Source organism: Leptodactylus fuscus, chromosome 4 (genome assembly GCF_031893055.1).
Source record: "Leptodactylus fuscus isolate aLepFus1 chromosome 4, aLepFus1.hap2, whole genome shotgun sequence".
In the NCBI taxonomy this organism is placed as follows: domain Eukaryota; kingdom Metazoa; phylum Chordata; class Amphibia; order Anura; family Leptodactylidae; genus Leptodactylus; species Leptodactylus fuscus.
In genome coordinates this window covers 31,966,951-31,973,820 of record NC_134268.1, presented here as the reverse complement: position 1 = coordinate 31,973,820, position 6,870 = coordinate 31,966,951, and the positions used below count along the sequence as shown (strand labels likewise).

General features: G+C 46.8%; 1 protein-coding gene across 1 annotated transcript in view; it reads right to left on the bottom strand.

Annotated features, from left to right (window-relative positions):
• The window catches only part of GEM (GTP binding protein overexpressed in skeletal muscle), a 344,355-nt gene that overhangs the window by 187,380 nt on the left and 150,105 nt on the right, over window positions 1-6,870 (bottom strand). The window lies entirely within an intron of this gene.

Genomic DNA, 6,870 nt, shown 5'->3' with positions numbered 1-6,870 from the left:
CGAGTAAGTTAGTCGCCAAGATAAAGGTTGGATACCTGAGGAAGGTGTGTTTCAGCGCCCCCTAGAGTTAGACACACTGGGTTCGAATCCTTCCAAGGAGTTTGTATGTTCTCCCCTTGTTTGGTGGGTTTCCTCGCACACTTCTGGGACATCCTGATAGGGAATGTAGATTGTGACCCCTATAGGTGTTTACTGGTGCAGAGGTTAAAGGCATTGATATCTCCAGAACCGAGGCGCATACTGGGAAAGCCAACAGCGCGCTAAATTCAGTGCAATGTCGATAGCTACAAATAGCACGCACCCATAGGAATGAATGCAGTGGCGTAACTAGGAATGGCGGGGCCCCGTCGCGAACTTTTGACATGGGGCCCCCCCCATCCCAACTGACGCCGAAGACCTCGAACGACCCCCTCCTCCGCACTCTATTATGTCCCTTAGTAAGCCCAGCACACAGTATTATGTCCCCTAGTGGCCCCTGCACACAGTATTATATCCCTTAGTGGCCCCTGCACACAGTATTATGTCCCTTAGTGGCCCCTGCACACAGTATTATGTCCCTTAGTGGCCCCTGCACACAGTATTATCCCCAATAGTGGCCCCTGCACACAGTATTAACCCCAATAGTGGCTCCTGCACACAGTATTAACCCCAATAGTGGCCCCTGCACACAGTATTAACCCCAATAGTGGCCCCTGCACACAGTATTATGTCCCTCTGTGGACACCCATAAACAATTATTATACTCTGTGGTCTTTTCAGACCCCAGAGTATAATAATCGGAGACCCAGGGATTAAGAACATTAAAATAAAACACAGTTGCTTACCTGTCTCCCGGCTCCTATGCTGTCGCCCGCGCTCACGTCCTTCTTTAATGACGTCGGACGTCACATGACCCGGGAAGCATGCTGGGTTCATGTGACGTCAGTAGGAAGGAGGCCTGGAAGGATCGTGGAGAGGTAAGTAACAGTGTTTGTTACGTTCCCTTACCTCTCCGGTCCGCCGATCATTATACTCGGGTGTCTGCAAAGACCCCCGAGTATAATGATAGCCTTTGTGGGGCCCGCGGTGTCACTTGCCGATCCCGGCCCAGCCAGGATCGGCAAGTGAATAGGGCCCGTAACAGCCTATTGAAAAAAAAAACGCAGCGGTAGCGGCTGTCACCGGGCCCCCTAATGGCCCGGGCCCTGTGGCAGCCGCCTCCGCTGCCTCTGCGGTAGTTACGTGACTGAATGAATGGAAGCGGCCGGCACGCAGGGGGTTAAGCGGCCGGCCGCCGGCAAAGTCTGCGTCCGGCTGCGTCCATTCATTCCTATGGGTTTGTGCTCTCCTACGGGAGTTTCGAATAGTACTCGCTCATCTCTAACTGTCGACTTTCTAGCTATACATAAAACTGCACAGCTATGAAGACATGAAAGGTCCTCTTTCAATAGCACATTAGGCATCAAAACTAACGGCACTTATTACTCGGCAATGGTGTGGACTAGTGAGAAAATTCCAACTGAGGAGTTAAAGGGATTCTACCATTAAAACCTTTTTTTTGTGGATAAGACGTTGGAATAGTCTTTAGAAAGGCTGTTCGTATCTTACCTTTAGACGTGGTCTCCGCTGCGCCATTCCTTAGAAATACCGTTTTTTACCAGTATGCAAATGAGTTCTCCTGCAGCGATGAGGGCGGGCCCCAGCGCTCAAACAGCGATTGGGGCGTCCCCACCGCTGCCAGAGTAGTGTCTCCAAGCGCCGCCTCCTTCTTCTTCCGCTGCGTCATCTTCAATGTCTTCTTCCGGCGCAGGCTTGTAACTTCTAGCAGAGCAGACTGCACAGGCGCACAGACCATGGGAAAATGGCCGCTAACAATACTGTGCAAACGGCCATTTTCCTGTGAACTCATTTGCATATCGGTAAAAACCGGGTTTTCTAAGGAACGGCGCAGTGGAGACCACGTCTAAAGGTAAGAGACGAATAGCCTTTCTAAAGACTATTCCAACATCTTATCCACAAAAAAAAAGAAAGGTTTTAATGGTAGAATCCCTTTAAATACAATGATGTATCAAGTCATCCGCAGACAGCTCCTGCTTCACTGCTCTGCATGTAGCACAGCCACCGCAGTAGAAAATGCAAACATTACTGTTGCATTTTTTTTCTGCTGTGTTTCTGCATTTTTTTCTAGTTAAAGGGGTATTACCAACTGGCTTGTTCAGCAACTTGCATGCTGTGTGCTCTGTTCACTTCCTGTTTTTCTTGGTACTTTGGTGAGCAAGGTTTCATTTGCTCTGCTATCTCTCTTCATAGTAGTATGTTTGCAGTCAGTAATGAGGAATGGTTATACATAAATTAGCACAGTATCACTGGAAGATGCACAATGTGAAGCTGATGTAGCAGAGCTGGATTTGATTGCAATAAACTCTGTTTGTCTGTAGGTCTGTGTTTACTTTACAGAAACTCCCTATCTCAACCCTTTTCAGCTATATTCAATTAAACTGACTGATAAGTGGAAGAGCAGGAGATAAACAGCTCAGAAGTACAAGCACGGAGCACTCAGCTCCCCCTCCCCTATCTGAGAGCAGGAGCTCTGTTACTTGTTTGTGGCAGAGAGATACACAGCTCAGAAATACAAGCTTGCTCCCCTGCACTCAGACCCTCCCCTCCCTGAGAGCAGTGGACCGAGGAGATACCTTATTTTACGGACTATAAGGCGCACCGGACTATAAGGCGCACCAAACTATAAGGCGCAGCGCTGTCTGGTGCACCTTATATGCGATTGAAAGCGGCGGCACGCCGACTTAACACCCCGCGTGCCAGCCGCTTCTATTCATTTCAATGGCACGCTTCCATTGAAATGAATGGAAGCGCTCGGCACGCGAGGAGTTAAAGGGATTCTACCATTAAAAGAAGTTCTTTCCTCTTGACCACGTCGGAATAGCCTTAAAAAAGGCTATTAGTCTCCTACCTTTTGCCATAGCCAGCGCCGCCTTCTTCCTCAGCTGCGTCCTCCCCTTCTGTGTCTTCTCTAACAGCCGACTGCGCATGCGTCATCCATGAGGCCCAAAGAAGACACAGAAGGGGAGGACGCAGCTGAGGAAGAAGGCGGCGCTGGCTATGGCAAAAGGTAGGAGACGAATAGCCTTTCTTATGCCTATTCCGACGTGGTCAAGAGGAAAGAACTTCTTTTAATGGTAGAATCCCTTTAACTCCTCGCGTTGAAGCCGCCGCTTCAATCCACATATAAGGCACACCGGACTATAAGGCGCACTTTCGATTTCTGAGGAAATCGTAATATTTTATGTGTGCCTTATAGTCCGGAAAATACGGTAAGCTCATCCCCAGGCCCATGGTTATGGAAACACAGTGTAAACAATTAAGTGAATAAATTAAGATAGCGGCCAAACAAAGCAGTTTTGATAAAGCTGTGTATTTAGTCTTAAATCCACATAAACTAGCAGTATAGATAGGATCCTTGTGATGGGACAACCCCTTTAAGAGGAGACCAATACTATAAATGATATATATTATAATTGGGGGGTCTAGTAAAAATTTGCATTGAGGCCCAGGAACTTTGTTACATCTCTAGGCAGGTTGTTTCTTTTTGTTGTTTTTTTTATTGCCACTGCATTGAAATGAATTGGAGGCATTTTCTGAGTCAAAATTTTCTCCAAAAAACAATGCGGCAGATTCATCAAGACCAGTGAGTGTAGAAAGTGGTCTTTTTCTCTCTTCACACAGTGAATTGAGAGGAGAGGGGTTGATTCTCCTCACAGCCTGCACAAACATGTCTGTAATCTGTGCAAAACTCTGAGGATTCTGCACAGTGTAAGAAACATCTTCTATGGACAAGTATCTACTTCTAGCTGCTTGTGTGGCTACAGATAGAATATTATTCAGACTGTAAGCAGCTTTACTGACTGTGCTCATAGATTGTTTTTTTTATCTCCTTGTGTTTTATCTGCTCGTCTGCCTGTATTTGCCCAGTATTTACAGACCAGGATCCTTGGATCGTCTATGTTCACTTGGGCATTTCTCAGCTATTCGTTTGCTACTGTACAGTTAGGGTATGGTCAGACGGCGGAAAATGGATTCCGCGTGTGAACATACTGCGCGGCTAGCCGTGATGAAATGCCGATGCAGTGCACTGGCATCCCGTCGGGACATTCCGCTTCAGATTAGGCCTGAATGAATGGGCCTAATCGGGAGGGAGTCTCGCGCTGTGGACGTCACAGCTGAATCAGCCGCGGAATCCGTGGGAAGAAGGGGCATGTCGCTTCTTTTTTTCCACTACTAGCTAGGGGGTCCACGCAGCGGGAGGGGGGAAGCCGGGGGCACTATAGTGGGGGTGGAGCGTGCGGGGGGCGCAAGGGAAGGAGCAGGGGAGGAAACCGGGTACTGCGCTGGAGGCGGGTCATGCGGGGGGGGGGGGGGGTGCTAGTATGGAAATATAAAAAAGTTACGGGTGTCATATGAATGCTGTAAAAAACGAAGACTGTGAAAAAGTCCGACTAACGCATTTTTTCTCTAATCGCGTCCCATTCTGGATTTTTTTCTCAGTACATTGCAAGGAATATTAAAAGGTACCATTACAAAGTACAATTTTACCCACCAAAAATAAGCCCTCAAATGGAATTGGAAAAATTAGAACTTAAGAAATGGGTTTGGTCAGAAGGGGTTAACTTTGCCAGATTGACGGATACACATGGGAGATTTTTTTTAATCTGTTCTGATCAACAGTGATGTCATAAAATGGAAGGCCCTTCTGTAAAGGATGCAATACTAATGTCATGGCCTATTACAAAAGAGCCTATAAGCCTTTAGCTACCCCAACCAGTGTCATGGGGGGAGCTCAAGCTGTTACACAAGGGCCTTTAGTTACCTCTCTGGGTGCAACCACTCTGAATTTCACATTAAGCTCCGTGCCCACGGAGTAACGCGCCGCGCATTCAGACACGTATACACGTGTCACAGTGTGAGCGCTCAAAACAGATCCCATTCTCTTCAATGTGTGCTGGCTTACGGGCGCTACACATTGAAATTGATGGGAGGCTTTTTAACCCATTGATTTCAATGTGTAGCACGAGTGAGCCGACACACATTGAAGTGAATGGGATCTGTTTTGAGCGCTCACACTCTGACACGTGTATACGTGTCTGAATGCGCGGCGCGTTACTCTGTGGGAATGGAGCCTAATCTGCAGTCACAAATACAGATTGTTCACCTCCTCAATGGCTAAATCTGAGCTCAGCTCTAGCTGTCACTATCCGGCAGCCGTATGTGCGCGGACTTCCCAACACCTGCACCATAATCGGCACAGAGACAAGATGAAGGTGGCTAATCCTATGACCAATAGATGGCAGTAAAGACAAACAATTTCTGAAATTTCAGTCACCAACAATTCGAAAGCCACGACCAACAGTGACCCAACCGCACAATGCCAGGATTAGCTGAGATGAAGTATCTGCCACACAGCAATGTTCCCAGACTTGCCATTTTTCTTTTGCCTTGTTTAGCCAATGTGTACAATAACCACGTGGGGCCCCGGCCTAAGGGTCAGTTCACACTGAGTTTTTTGGCAGCGGATTTTGACGCAGAATCCACCTCAAAATCAGCCATGGCATCCACGGCACGAGGCTCCCTGGTGATGGGCGAATCTCTCAAGATTTGTTTTGTTATGTGTTCAGGTGACTCAGGTCTAAGGTTGGATTCACACCAGCGTTCACTGTCCATATGGTGTTTGAAAAATTGAAAAATGCAGAGAGAAAAGCCCTGCAGTGAAACAGAAAATTATGTGATCAGATCTCCCCGATGGTCTATTATGACCTTATAGGGACACAATGTAAAAAAAAAAAAAAAAAAAAAAACAGAAAAGTAAAAAAAAGTAAATAAAAAATAAATAAAATAACACACCCTTAATAATGGTTCTAGCACAACCTCCGACAACATCATACAAAATAAAAATGACTGTAAGGAAGAGTAAAAACTATTTTAAAAAGTAGTAGAACAGTTTATTTGAACTGACACCCATTGACTCAGGGGGCATTCACACTTGCGCCTTGACCTGTTTCCCCTTTGTGTTTCCGGCGAAAAGTCAGAAGGACTGTTCGGGGACGGCTTGCCGACTTTCAGTTTCACGGGATTTCTAAAGCAAACCGCTGGTTTCCGTATGCAGCCTCTCCACATTGAAACCATTTTTTTTGCATGGACAGATTAACGAGGACCTTTCATGAATTTGGGCACAGGCAGTTCTATATACTGCTGGAAAGCCGACAGTGCGCTGAACTCAGTACCGTACCATTACCGTAGCGCTTTACAGTCAGAAGGGCGTTCCTGACAGTCAGTCAGGTACGTCCTTCTCCACAGCTGCACCTATAGCGCTGTACAGTGTGAGCGGAGAGGAACGCCCCCTCCCCTCCTGATAATACTCGTCTATGGACAAGCACTGTGAGCAGAGGGTGGGGGTGTTCCTTCCCGCTCACACTGTACAGAGCGATAGGCACTGCTGTGGAGAAGGACGTTCCTGACAGACTGTCAGGAACACCCTTCTGACTGTAAAGAGCTACGGTACTGGGACTGATAGCTCTTCACCCAGAGCACAGATCGGGAAAGCCGACAGTGCACTGAATTCAGCAGTATATAGAACTTCCTGTGCCCCAAACCATGAAAGGTCCTCTTTAATACACCCCCAAATGTAAAGCACCATGGAATTAATGGTGCTATATAAATAAATAAATAATAATAATACACTTCGTCACACTCTGTATTTGGTGGTAAGTGAGCCATGTAGAAAGAAATCCCAAAACATTAAATAACAAGTTTTTTTTTCTGATTAGTGCAGGCTAGACTATATATTGGGTGAACTGAACAAGCAATCCCCCCCAAAAAAAT